The following is a 15018-nucleotide window of genomic DNA, read 5'->3' as shown; positions in this document are numbered from 1 at the left end:
CTGGCGATTTTAATGGAGGTCTGGGCTTTCACCTCAGGACCTCTCTGGAAGTCTACGGACCGCAACTGCACCTAAGAAGTATGCTGTCTCACGGTTTTCGTCCAGTGCCTCGTCGAGATATTAGTTGGATGCCCGAAATTTTCCGTCAGGTAAAGTCAAGTCGGTGCTCTTGGACAGTCGTCGACGTTATACCTTAACGCGTCCTTGATTACTAAGGTTGAGTTTTCACTAAGAGTACTGGACCACGTACGACGACGTACAAAGGTGGATAAATTGTAGTCTTGATATTCTACAGTAAAGCACCAATAGGGAGTAGATCTACCAAGTAAGCTATCGACGAGACAATAGCGCTTGCGTCTGTCAGACGGGTGTGTCTATGACAACTATGAATATTCATTTCCAAGCATGAAACAGTGAATCACAGCAACGTGCATAATGGTTCCTTGATACCTGTGTGCTACATTCGGGACCATGCCCAAAACTTTCTTTCACAAAGACAGTCGAGTAGATGCGATACTCACTAGTTTGGCTTCCGCCTTGTCGCTGTTTGTTACTGCTGCGGAGAGAGAAAAAAGAAATAGAAAGGTAATGATGCATACAAAGGAGATACGGAGATATCTAGACATATAGTTAGCTGGATTTATAGACAGATACAAGAGCCAGGCATATAGCTGACCATGGTGGAAGCTTGTGCTAGTTGGTTCGATACCAGGAACAATAAGGCCGCGCCAAAGACATGGCGAAAGACCAGTTAGTGTGCGCGTTCTACAAGATTTCCGTTCGTCGATGTATTTTGAGCTGTTTTATCATGGCCAGTCGGTTTATGCTGCCCTTTTGGGTGGTTTTCCAGGCAACGGCTGCCAAATGTGCGTTTTTTTTTTCTTCATCCTCAATGCAACCTGCCTGTCTGAGCACTTGGGTAGGCACCACGAGCTTGCCAAAGAAATGTCGCAGTTTCACCTGAAAGGCGAAGCACCAATCGCAATAGAAACTTAGTAGAGAGCTGTACGGACCAAGGAGAGTAGTTTTATCAGCTGTATACACTTGGACATGCAGCAGCGCCAGCAACGCGCAGAACTCTGTCGCCGTTTTGCCCGCGTTCGCACCGGACGCGCGCGGCGTTGGTGACTGTTGCAAGGGCCTCTGTGGCCGGCTCGGAGGTTTTCGACGAGATCAGAACGGGAAAGTCGTCGAGCAGCGTCAGAAATCTTTACCACCTTCTCACCTCGCAACGTTTTTATATAAATACGCTTTTGGTGCCACAGCTAAACGTCGCCATTGAAACCAGCGACATTGAAACCAGTGCATCGGTTGTGTACCCATCTGTTCTCTACTCAAGGTGCTTCCACAATGCACCAGATTATTGCGGGAAGACAACGAAGGCAAGCGAAACACAAAAAACGCGGCTCTGTCTCGATATATGTTCGTGCGTTTTCTCTGTCTTCCCCGCACACTTCCTACATCCAACATGTATTGCTGCAGCAAGCCCCAACATTGACGCCAGTGTTCCCCGCATACCTTCTGGGAGGTCGCCCGAGAACAAGATGGCACCGAAGCGTCGATGCAGTCCAACACAGAGCTGCAGCAGCGCGCTGTTGGGGATTTCTGGAGGACCGCTGATCACGTCGGTAGGGGTCACCTTTATGAACATGATCTTCTTCGACTCGCTACAGCCTGGCAACGACAAAAAGCGGGAAAAAATGATCGCACTTTATCAATTTATCCGGCTCTAGACCGCTCTTTTTTTGCCACAGCAGCAAGATATGAGAGATAACACTAACGAGCTAACCCCGACGATATACCAGCCAGCATCTCTGTTGCGGCTACAGCGCATCCTTAGTCTCGCTCCCGCTAGGACTAGCTTGGCGTCCATTACGCTGTTCCGGAATCTGAACTAAAACCGCATTTCATCGATTGCGAACGGATTTTCGCAAGGAAAAGCGCTGGCGAAACAACGTCACTGCTAACATGTACGTACGCTTTAGTGCGGTGGAGGCAAACTGCAACGTTAGAACAACTTTTTGGTCTAACTGCAACGTTAGAACAAAAAGCATGAGTGACCGTCAAAGACTGAAAATGTGCTTTTCGGAAGAGACTGAAATGAGCGCTGGGTGCGACTGTTGGCAAACATACTTGAAATACTTGAAAATACCTTAATACTTGGGAAGTGTTGTGGAAAAAATACTACACAAGTGAACTAGATAGCATACAGAACTATCCGCAAACATACTTAAAATACTTGAAAATACTTGACTACTTGTAAAGTTTTGTGGAAAAGAAGACTACACAAGTGAACTAGATAGCAGAGCATCCAGCCACCGCTCAAATCTTTTCACATAAACACACGCTTCATCTGGTGCACCGAGCCTGGTATTCTCAATGCTTTGCGTTTGGCAGTGCTACCTAAAGGCTAAACACGACGTTCGGCATTAAGGGTGACACTGAAGCTCCACGTTCAATGCTTAGCTGATTACTGACGACTATAGTAAGTAGTGTTGCACAATTGCCGTCCACTTTCACTGCTCAACGATTGATTGACTGGTGGGCTTTGTGGACCGAAAGAAGCCCATGCGCATTATGGGAGACGCTGTGTATTGAATGTATCTCGAATGTACTCCAACAAATAACCGGGTTAGGATGTCCAGTATATTTCGCTTGTAACCCCCTATTATAACCAGGCTGGAACCATCGGTAATCAAACCCATGGCGTTGCGCTCAGCAACCGAACACCAAGGGCACTCAGCTATTGCGGTGGTGGACAGGAAAGCGTCAGTTTGATCGGAAGTGACGTAAAACAAAACGACAGGCGGGGACACTACAGTGAACTCCGCGTGACGTCTCGGGTTACGACATCACGTAGCGTTAACTGCAACGAATTACCGAAGCTGTGAAACAAAGCACAACTAGTTGAGTTGGAACGTCTTCGCAGTTAAAGATATACGAGAGTTTTGGCGTGTCGGTTACCATTTCCGGCTCACCGCGTTACTGCAGATGCAGACGCGAGCATCGAAGTTTGTGGCGGCACCTTGTGGCGCAGAATTAGGCCAGGCCTCTTATTGCAGTCACTAAATATAGTCTATTTAGCAGCTAGACTACAGCGTCCATAGCGACATTATTGTTAACACTCTCATTATAATTTTTCACTTTCTCTATTTTACAGCTTATGCCATATGTTGGTGTTGTTGTTTTTTTTTTTCATTTTACTTGTGTGTTGTTATCCCAAAGGAGGGTTAGTCTGATTTGACGTGTTTATTACCCTACATCCGCCAGCGGATTTTCGCTATTTCTTTTGAGTGTTCTGAGATCACCCATCTTTCAACATCTCCTTTGGGCGTAAATTTCATTTCCTCAGGTTTAACGCGGGAAAACAGCCCCAATGCTGTGAGCGACGCTGTTGGCGGGTCTCTGGATTAAAGTTTTTGTTTTTTTCAATACCATACAGGGGAGGCCCGAGTGGAGCATAGCGTATGGGGAGGAATACTTGACCCTTATGCATAGCAGTAATTATTGAAAATGTATGTAAACAGCGTTAATCTTGCAAGCGCAGTGTCATCCCCTAACGTATGCATAGGGGAAACATAGAAGCAAACAAATAAAATTCAAAAACAAGTACACTAGCAACAATGCGATTAGCTATAGTGCAATGGAAAAACAATCAACGTACAGTTAACGCTAAAAGAAAGACAGACACATGAAAAACGCCACCTGGCGCAAAATGCACAACGGCACCTATGTAAGCATGCAAGAACACCCGGCAAGCTGCGAGAAATAAGAAAACTAAAAATTCATCAATGATTACCCTTAAAAGTACAATTGAATTATTAATTGGGGGGGGGGGGGGGGTTTACGTGACAAAATCGCGATCTGATTATGAGGCACGCCACACTGGGGGACTCCGGAGTAATTTCGACCACCTGGGGTTCCTGAACTAGCACCTAAATCGAAGTACATGGGTATTTTCGCATTTCGTCCGCATCGAAATGCGGCCGCCGTGGTCTGGATTCGATCCCACGACCTCGCGTTTAGCAGCCCAACAAAAATTAGCACGCTCTATATGAAATATACGCTAGCAGTTCTTCAGAAAGCAATGTAAAAGAAAAAGAATAACGGAACACAGGAATATTTTTAGTCGCAAAGCATTTGTTAAGATGATCGTGAATTTTCGATCATCTAATAGGCTTCACTAGCGTGCGAACAAACGCCCGGCCGCCACCGCTTTCGAATTTGATCGCCAATCGGTATGCTCTCGCATTGTCTGCAACCGAACCGGCGATTTCGTGAAAAGCAGCAGAAAACCACAGTCACTGTGTCCTTCGGTATAAGAAGATTTAGCTCATCTTAAACGAAACTGTTTATGGGAGTCTTGCAGTACTTTCCTTGCGGTGTTCAAGGCCGGCTTGAGGCGGCGGTGCTCGGCATAATATGTCACAGAATGACCAGCAGTGCTAGCTGCGTCACAATCTCGAGTTTTGGCCTGAACACGCAATGAAAATATTCAAGGCTTATAAAATAAATGTTAGCTCGGTTAACTCACTCGAAAAAAGAACTTGCTTGCACGGTGTTTTTTTTTTTTTTTTCATCCAATCATTCATTCGCACTACATACACATATCTTGGTCGGGCCCCGGGAAAAACACCGAAAATCAACTTTATTTCTGGAAACAGAAAAAAATTCTTAGCAAAACGTCCTTTTCTGCATTGGAGCACGAAAGTAACTGGAACCCCAGTGCATTTCTCCGCAAAGTTCTGGAATCGACTAACTACAATGAATCGCCCCTTTTGAGCAATAATGCGCACCGTCTCCCATCTAAGAGCACCTGCGATTGTGCTAAAACTAAGCGTTGTGGTTTCACTCATGTTTTGACTGGCGCTTTATCGTTACTGCAACCGCAATTAGAAGCTCATAAGTTCGTTTCTCGTGTTGGTACCTCTTTTCTGCTACGCCCACGACAGCTGTCGTTACCGCGTTCACCGTCGCTGGGATTTCAAATCGTGCACCTCCGCCAGTGGAAAGTGGACTCGCTAACCCGCTACACCACTCCGTAACTCACGTGGGGCTTTGCGGCCACGCGCAGGCTCCGATATTGGCGGCGTCTACGCGTGCGTCTCGGAGGCTGCGGAAAGAAATAATTCAGCGAGACAGCTCGACTTAGTGTGCCTCGCCAAGAGCAAGTTGTTTCCTGAGAAGATTCCTGCGCCCACAGTGTGAGCCAACAGCCACCTCCTCAACTGCCTTCTCATGCAGACTACAATCTAAATCTGCCTATTTTTCTGGCCATCTTACTTAGTCCCTCATCCAACCCCAGAGTATTGTGCAGGATCTCAAATTTTAACGCTCCTATTCGTTGCTGCATTCGATTATCGAAGGCTGATTTCTGCGAACGTTAAAGTCCACTCGAAAGCTTTTAAAAATCAGAATTGTTTTTGGCCAGCAAGCACGTCTCCGTGCAGAGCTTACGCCAAGGACGCCAGGAGCACTATAGAAGCAGAGGCTCCACTTGACGCGCGATGCTGCCTCCTTTTCGCTTTCGGGTTGAGCGTCCGCAGGTGGCTGCCTGTACCGCACGCACAGAATGGCGAGCCCGATGAGGGGCACGGAGACAGCTACGAGAGCACTCGTCACGGGCAGCCGCAAGACGCCAGTGCTGCCCAGCAGCATATCGATTACCTGAACAAAAGGGCATTGATCACAGGCCGCATGAGGTAAGCGGGACCGTAACGTAGGCGATAAAATTTGCTTTCTACAAGGCAATCAAGAGAGATAGTAAGATGGCACTACGGTTCGATAAATCTCATGACGGAAGTTTGTATTGGTGTTTGTATTTATGTTGGTGTGTTGGCTTAACGAAATTCTGGGATTTTACGGGGGCCACAAACCCCGACATTATTGCGAGGCACGCTGCGGACGGATCACTCCGGATTACTTTCGACGACTTGGGTTTCTTTAATTACCGTGCACTGGGTGCACGGTACACAGGCGTTCTTCATTTCATCCCCATCGAAATGCGGCCGCAACGGCCGGCATTTGAACCCGCGACTATGCAGCCACAGCGGGTGCTTGTCACCTTGTATTGGTGATGGTAAATTAAACTAGGTGGTTGGCACAGATGTTGGACAAATTTGATTGATTGACTGGCTGATTGATTGAGTAACTGGATCAATCATTGATTGATTGATCCTGTGGTCTGACGATATCGATCGACATCTGGGCTTTCACCTGAGCACCTCTTCGGAAGTATACGGACCACAACTGCACCAAAGAACTATACTTTCTCGCGGTTTTCGTACAAAGCATTGTCGGGATATTAGTTGGATGCGACAAATGGTCCGTCAGATAAAGTCAAGTCGGCGCTCTTGCACATTTGTCGACGATATACGTTACGGCATCCTTGATTACTAAGGTTCAGTTTTCACTAAGACTGCGAGAGCACGCACGATGACATGCAAATGTGGATCAAAATGTGTGTGTGTGTGTGTGTGTGTGTGTGTGTGTGTGTGTGTGTGTGTGTGTGTGTGTGTGTGTGTGCGTGCGTGCGTGCGTGCGTGCGCGTGTGCGTGTGCGTGTGCGTGTGCGTGTGCGTGTGTGTGTGTGTGTGTGTGCGTGTGTGTGTGTGTGTGTGTATTTACCGGCTATCAATTAGCACGTAGGGCATCTCCGACTTTGGCACTGATCTATTCAGGAGCCAAGACCGCACAAGACATTGCTTTTAGTGCCCGTCAGAACCCACTAGTGCCTGCTTTCACTCTTATCAGTAACCACCTCTCCAGATTTACTTCAACGATAACGACACTATTTCCGATGCATAGTCGCCGGGCTAATATTCGTCGGGCGCGCTCTACATTTGCCGTATCTTCGACGTATAACGTGTACAGTGCGTACATATCGGGCCGTACCCACCGCCGGAAAGATATTTACGATTTACTTTGTCTCTCTTGGTAAGACAGAAAGAGACAGTGATCACAGTGTCAAATTCTCTTAGCTTTAATCGTAAAAGCACTTCGCCATTGACTAAATGCCGTTGCGTGTTCGTTAACACCGCTCTATATAGCATGCGAATTGCGTTGGCAAGGCGCCTCTTTTGAGCATCAATGGTCTTTCTTGTGCAATATGGTTTTTCTGCTGCAACGGTGCCGCCTAACATCCGCCTTTGTGTGTAGACGAATCGTTTGTTTTCAGTGCCAAAACCTTACACAACAATTTTTTTACCGAATATGCAAACTGTAAGAGGAATCAAGAATTATGTTAGCATAGTTGTTAGGACACAAATGTTGTGTACCCATTTGTGCTCTTCTCAAGGTGCTTCCACAATGCAAGACCACCAAGGCAGGCGAAACACAAAGAACGCGGCTCTGTCTCGCTATGTGTTCGTTCGTTTTCTCCGTCTTCCTCACGCACTTCCTACATCCAACATGTAAGGCTGCAGCAATCCCCAACATTGACGTTAATGTTCCCCACGTGTACCTTTCGGGAGGTCACTCGAGAACAACATGGCTCCCACGCGTCGATGCAGTGCAACACAGAGCTGCAGCAGCGCGCTGTTTGTGACTTCTTGAGGACTGCTGATCATGTTGGTTGGCGGCACCTTTGTGAACATGATCTTCTTCGACTCGCTACAGCCTGGCAACGACAAGAAACGGGAAAAAATCATCAAACTTTATCAATTGTTTCGGCTCTGGACCGTTATTTTTTTGCCACAGCAGCAAGATATCAGAGCTAACGCCTCCGTCACATCAAGAATAATTAATCACAACGCTCAAAGCGCTAGTGCTTGTCTTCTGCAATATGCGGCCTGTTTTGGCCTCCGGGATGCATGAACTGATGCCCCAACTGTCACGAGGGTATGGCGCTCACAAATTACCAAGAACATAAGCTTCGTGATAGCGCAGTGCTTAGCGCCTTCACCGCCCAAATGCATGCTGCCACGATGTGTCTTTAGTTCAAAATGCTATACAGTTGCGGTTGTTTCAATGCCTGGCTATATCTTCGTGCGTTTTATCCGTCTTTCTCGCGCACTGCCTACATCCAACGTGCAGTGCTGCCGCGAGCCCCAACTCTGACGTCACATTTTCCCCATGTATACCTTCTGGGAGGTCGCCCGAGAAGAACATGCCACCGAAGCCCTGATGCAGTCCCACAAAGTGCTGCAGCAGCTGGCTGTTAGTGACTGCTTCAGGACCGCTGATGACGTAAGCAGGAGGTATCTTTGTGATAGTGATCTTCTGACGCGCTGCAGCATGACAACGAAAGAAAGGGCCAATAAATGATGAAACTATTAATTTCTCCGGCTCTAGACTGTTTTCTTTTTTTTTCCACATCAGCGATATATCGCAGCTAACGCCACCAACATATCAAGAATAACTTAATCATGACGAAGACAGCGCCGTCATTGTCTTCGGCAAGATGATTCCTCCTGTCTTGCCCTCCGGGTTGCATAAACAGACGCCCCCACTGTCCGAGCGGTAGGTGGGGCAAGTAGAAATTACCAAAAACATATGCTTCGCGATAGCGCTGTGGTTCGCGCGTTCACAACCCAAATGCACACTGCTTAGAGGGTGCGAGTCCAAAATGCTACATTTGTGGTTGTTTTCACACAGCAGAAGTCACTTATGATAAGCATTTCTCGCAGGTGTCTGCTTTGAGAACGGAACAGAGACTACGTCATGTCTCGACATGGCAGGCTTGAGCCGGGCCATTTCAGGCCGAACTGATGGAGATTGATGACTCTCGCTTGCTCCTATCACGGTCAGTGAACGAACGTAGTCTTCTGTTAGAATCTATTTCTCCTACGCAACAAAGATATGGAACAATCTAAGCTGCCTTCACACTTGTTCTCTACATGGGGCCTGTGGTTGTACACAGGAGACAGCATAAAAGCTCTGCTTCGGTGATGGTAGCTCGCGTGTTGAAACAATTGAAACAATAATTGACAACAGTAACAAAGGAAAATATAAAAACTCCTAATCCTAATTCATGCTATGGTACTAACTAAACCAGGGCATAAAGACACGTCGATCTTTGAGGATGCCTAGTTACATTTCGAGAGGCTATAGCATTTATTCACACATGTTCATATAGCATATATGTATATTCATATGTATATTCATCGTATACAAGCAGCACAACCACTTGTGGCGTGTATTCTACTTGTCTTTATACTGTCGTTTCTCTCGCTAATGTTATCAATACGCACCAACTGGCTGAATCCAAAGTACTGTCAGAGTCCCTTAATACGAGAGTAAACATGAAAATTAACGCGGGATGCTGCGTTTAGCATGTAAACGTGCGATCAGTTTCGTTTGAAGGGGAAGTATTGAAAGCAACACGTTTCACCTTAGCACCCGAGCTACTGAAGGTACGCACGCGTCAAAATCATGAAAGCCCTTTCTCAACTTGAAGTGTATGATCGAGTACATCCCGGAAACGCGAAACAGGAGGAGGTCCCACGTGTTTGATTAATCCAAAACTGCCTAGGAGTGATCCGCGAGTGAGTTGCGCAGGGACAGTCAGTTCTGCACCTGCAAAACTGGCAGCATATGCCCCGCGTAAGCAAGTAGTACGCGAAGCCGTCTCAATCTACCTGTTACAGACAACGAGTGTACTCAAAAAGCTCGTCAGTGCACGTGACCGTTTCACCCTTCACCGCCCTCTTCCGGCAAAGCGAACATTCTCTCCATTTTGCCCGAATCGGTCCCCGTGTGTACGCAAGCGGTGACGAACCGTGAACATTCAAACGAAGCACAACGCCCGCCAGCACTAAGCTTTCGTGATTTTAGTCGCGAAGGCTCACTAAACAGGCAACAGAAACTTGCTAGGCATTTTCCGGTAGACGAAAGACCTGCTGTAGGCCAGGGGTTCCCAAATTTTCTGGACTTGGCGAATCCCACTGTTCCACGGGCGCGGAACCTCCCCTCCATTTTTTTTCTCCAAACATCGATGCGCTTGTTCACGGCCGCGCGATGAATGTTGCGATGAATAAATTTATAGACATTAAAATTAGATGAAAACCACCGCACATATTATTGAATAATATAAGCAGTGTAATAAGGTACCCAACGCGGATGGAGGCGGATTCTTTTTGGTCTACCGCAGAACCCAAAACTGTCGTTTGCGGAACCCCTGCGTTTCGAGGAACTCAAGTTGGGAACCACTGCTGCAGGCTATTGTCGAAACGAACGTTGAATGTTATATGTCAGGAGCACTTTAGGGTCCCCGGAATGTCCTCCCTCGTCGGTGGGTGTCACGTACAACACAACGTCTACGTAAGGATTGTTTTCAGCCAGCAAGCACGTCTCCGTGCGGAGCTTACGTCAAGGACGACAGGAGCACCCAGAAGCAGAGGCTCCACTTGACGCGCGACGCTGCCTGCCTCTCGGTTTCAGGCTGTTTGTCCGCAGACGGCTGCCTGTAACGGACGCACAACACGACCCACCCGATGAGTGGCACGAGCACGGCCAGGACGACACTCGTCAAGAGAAGCAAAAAGAACGTCACGGCTACCCAGCAGCGAATCAGTCGCCTGGACAAAAGGGCATTGATCACGGGGTGCATGTGGTAAGCGTGAGCTAGTAAGGGGGCCCTACTGTTCAATATATTTCATGACGGAAGCTTGTATTGGTGTTTCTTATTTGTGTCGGTGTGTTGTGACGACCTGGGTTTCTTTAATTACCGTGCAACCAGTGCACGTTACACAGACGCTCTTTATTTCATCATCGAAGTGCGGCCGCAAAGGCCGGCATTTGAACCCTCGACCTCGTGCTTAGCAGCGCAACGCCAAAGCGACTAAGCAGCCACAGCGGGTGCTTGTCACCTTGTATTGGTGACGGTAAATTAAACTAGGTGGCTGGCGCAGATGTTGGACAAACAAGACCAATTTATAAAGAAGAATGAATATTGATTGTTTGATTGATTGATTCATTGACTTAATGATTGAGTAACTGGCTGGCTGGTTGATTGATTGATTGATTGATTCAGTGACTTAATGATTGAGTAACTGGCTGGCTGGCTGATTGATTGATTGATTGATAGATTGATCCTGTGATCTGGCGATTTTAATGGACGTCTGGGCTTTCACCTCAGGACCTCTCTGGAGGTCTACGGACCGCAACTGCACCTAAGAAGTATGCTGTCTCACGGTTTTCGTCCAGTGCCTCGTCGAGATATTAGTTGGATGCCCGAAATTTTCCGTCAGGTAAAGTCAAGTCGGCGCTCTTGGACAGTCGTCGACGTTATACCTTAAGGCGTCCTTGATTACTAAGGTTGAGTTTTCACTAAGAGTGCAACACCACGTACGACGACGTACAAATGTGGATCAAATGTAGTCTTGATATTCTACAGTAAAGCACCAATAGGGAGTAGATCTACCAAGTCAGCTATCGACGAGACAATAGCGCTTGCGTCTGTCACACGGGTGTGTCTATGACAACTATGAATATTCATTTCCAAGCGTGAAACAGTCACAGCAACGTGCATGATGGTTCCTTGATACCTGTGTGCTACATTCGGGACCATGCCCAAAACTTTCTTTCACAAAGACAGTCGAGTAAATGCGATACTCACTAGTTTGGCGTCCGCCTTGTCGCTCTTGTTCATAACTGCCGCGGAGAGAGAAAACAAAGAAAAAAAAAGGTAACGATGCGCGTAAAGTAGGGACGAAGATTCCTAGATACCTTGTTAACTAGATTTATAGACAGATACAAGAACTAGTCCTACAGCTGAGCTGACCATGGTGGAAGCTTGTGCTAGTTGGTTCGATACCATGTCTTTGGCCGCGCCAAAGACATCGCGAAAGACCAGCTAGTGTGCGCGTTCTACAAGATTTCGGTTCGTCGATGTATATTGAGCTGTTTTATCATGGCCAGTCGGTTAATGCTGGCCTTTTGGACGGTTTTCCAGGCAATAGTTGCCAAATGTGTGTTTTCTTTTTCGTCATCCTCAGTGCAACCTGCCTGTCTGAGCACTTGTGTAGGCACCACGAGCTTGCCAAAGAAATGTCGCAGTTTCACCCGAAAGGCGAGGCATCAATTGCGATAGCAACTTAGTACAGAGCTATACGGACCAAGGAGAGTAGTTTTATCAACTTGGACATGCAGCAGCGCCAGCAACGCGCAGAACGCTGTCGCCGTGTTGCCCGCGTTCGCATCGAACGCGCGCGGCGTTGGTGACTGTTGCAAGGGCCTCTGTGGCCGGCTGTGAGGTTTTCGACGAGATCAGAATGGGAAAGTAGTCGAGCAGCGTCAGAAATCTTTACCACCTTCTCACCTCACAACGTTTTTATATAAATACGCATTTGGTGCCGCAGCTAAACGTCGCCATTGAAACCAGCGACATTAAAACCAGCGCATCGGTTGTGTACCCATCTGTGCTCTACTCAAGGTGCTTCCACAATACACCGTGGATTATTACGGGAAGACAACGAAGGCAGGCGCAACAGAAAAAACGCGGCTCTGTCTCGATATATGTTCGTGCATTTTCTCTGTCTTCCCCGCACACTTCTTACATCCAACATGTATTGCTGCAGCAAGCCCCAACATTGACGCCAGTGTTCCCCGCATACCTTCTGGGAGGTCGCCCGAGAACAAGATGGCACCGAAGCGTCGATGCAGTCCAACACAGAGCTGCAGCAGCGCGCTGTTGGTGACTTCTGGAGGACCGCTGATCACGTCGGTAGGGGTCACCTTTATGAACATGATCTTCTTCAACGTGCTACAGCCTGGCAACGACAAAAAGCGGGAAAAATGATCGCACTTTATCAATTTCTCCGGCTCTGGACCGTTCTTTTTTTGCCACAGCAGCTAGATATCACAGCTAACCGCCACCGCCATATCAAGAATATCTTATTCACAACACTCAAAGCACTGTGCTTGTCTTCTGCAATGAGCTGCCTGTTTTGGCCTCCGGGATGCATGAACTGATCCCCCAACTGTCACGAGAGGTGTGGCGCTCATAAATTACCAAGAACATAAGCTTCGCGATAGCGCAGTGGTTAGCGCCTTCTCCACCCAAATGCATGCTGCTACCGGGGGCTTGAGTTCAAAATGCTATACAGTTGCGGTGGTTTCAATGTCTCGCTATATCTTCGTGCGTTTTATCCGTCTTTCTCGCGCACTGCCTACATCCAACGTGCAGTGCTGCCGCGAGGCCCAACTCTGACGTCACATTTTCGCCACGTATACCTTCTGGGAGGTCGCCCGAGAAGAACATGCCACCGAAGCCCTGATGCAGTCCCACAAAGTGCTGCAGCAGCCCGCTGTTAGTGACTGCTTCAGGACCGCTGATGACGTCACCAGGAGGCATCTTTGTGATAGTGATCCTCTGACGCCCTGCAGCCTGGCAACGAAAGAAAGGGCCAATAAATGATGAAACTATCAATTTCTCCGGCTCTAGACTGTTTTCTTTTTTTTTTCCACATCAGCGAGATATCGCAGCTAACGCCACCAACATATCAAGAATAACTTAATCATGACGAAGACAGCGCCGTCCTTGTCTTCGGAGAGATGCTTCCTCCTGTCTTGCCCTCCGGGTTGCATAAACAGGCGCCCCCCAAAATGCTATATACAGTTGCGGTGGTTTTCTCACAGCAGAAGTCACTTATGATAAGCATTTTTAGCAGGTGTCTGCTTTCAGAACGGAACAGAAACTACGTCATGTCCCGACATGGCAGGTTTCAGCCGGGCCATTTCAGGGCGAACTGATAGAGATTGACTCTCGCTTGCTCCTATCACGGTCAGTGAACGGTGTTGTAGTCTTCAGTTAGAATCTATTTCTCCTACGCAACAAAGAAATGGAACAATCTAAGCTGCCTTCTTCACACTTGTTCTCGACGAGCGACGTGGTTGGCAGGTCTCTGGATTAAAGTTTTTTGTTTTTTCTCAATACCATACAGGGGAGGCCCGAGTGGGGCATAGCGTATGGGGAGCAATACCTGACACGTATGCGTAGCAGTCATTACTGAAAAGATATGTAAACAGCGTTAATTTTGCAAGCGCAGTGTCATCCCCTAACTTATGCATATGGGTAACGTAAAAGCAAACAAATAAAATTCAAGAAACAAATACACTAGTAACAATGCGATTAGCTATAGTTCAATGGAAAAATAACGTACAGTTAGCGCTAAAAGAAAGAGACACACGAAAAACGCCACCTGGTGCAAAATGCACAACGGCATCTATGTAAGCGTGCCAGAACACCCGGCAAGCAGCGAGAAATAAGAAAACTAACAGTTCATCAATGATTACCCTTAAAAGTACAATTGAATTATTAATTGGGGGGGGGGGGGGGGTTACGTGCCAAAACCGCGATCTGATTATGTGGCACGCCACACTGTTGGACTCCGGAGTAATTTCGACCACCTGGGGTTCCTGAACTAGCACCCAAATCGAAGTACATGGGTATTTTCGCATTTCGTCCCCATCGAAATGCGGCCGCCCTGGTTTTGGATTCGATCCCACGACCTCGCGGTTAGCAGCCCAACAAAAATTAGCACGCTCTATATGAAATATACCCTAGCAGTTCTTCAGAAAGCAATGTAAAAGAAAAAGAATAACGGAACACAGGAATATTTTTAGTCGCAAAGCATTTGTTAAGGTGATCGTTAATTTCGATCATGTAATAGGCTTCACTAACGTGCGAACAAACGCCCGGCCGCCACCGCTTTCGAATTTGATCGCCAATCGGTATGCTCTCGCATTGTCTGCAATCGAACCGGTGATTTGGTGAAAAGCAGCAGAAAACCACAGTCACTGTGTCCCTCGGTATAAGAAGATTTAGGTCATCTTAAACGAAACTGTTTATGGGAGTCTCGCAGTACTTTCCTTGCGGTGTTCAAGGCCGGCTTGAGGCGGTGGTGCTCGGCATAATATGTCACAGAATGACCAGCAGTGCTAGCTGCGTCACAATCTCGAGTTTTCGCCTAAACACATAATGAAAATATTCAAGGCTTATAAAATAAATGTTAGCTCGGTTATCTCTAACTCGAACAAAGAACAACTTGCTTGCACGGTGTTTTTTTTTTTCAGCCAA

At 47.4% G+C, this 15018-nt stretch overlaps 1 long non-coding RNA gene across 1 annotated transcript in view; it reads right to left on the bottom strand.

The window, feature by feature from the left end:
- Nucleotides 1-1235: 1235 nt before the first annotated feature.
- LOC125945482 (uncharacterized) overlaps nt 1236-15018 on the bottom strand; it is a 17972-nt gene continuing 4189 nt past the window's right edge. The window contains exon 3 of the long non-coding RNA XR_007466920.1: nt 1236-1674. This is a non-coding gene — a long non-coding RNA (uncharacterized LOC125945482). The remainder of the gene's footprint in view (nt 1675-15018) is intronic.

This window comes from Dermacentor silvarum, chromosome 5, assembly GCF_013339745.2.
Source record: "Dermacentor silvarum isolate Dsil-2018 chromosome 5, BIME_Dsil_1.4, whole genome shotgun sequence".
Taxonomy (NCBI): domain Eukaryota; kingdom Metazoa; phylum Arthropoda; class Arachnida; order Ixodida; family Ixodidae; genus Dermacentor; species Dermacentor silvarum.
The sequence above is the reverse complement of the archived record's forward strand: the minus strand, read 5'-3'. Positions and strand labels throughout refer to the sequence as shown.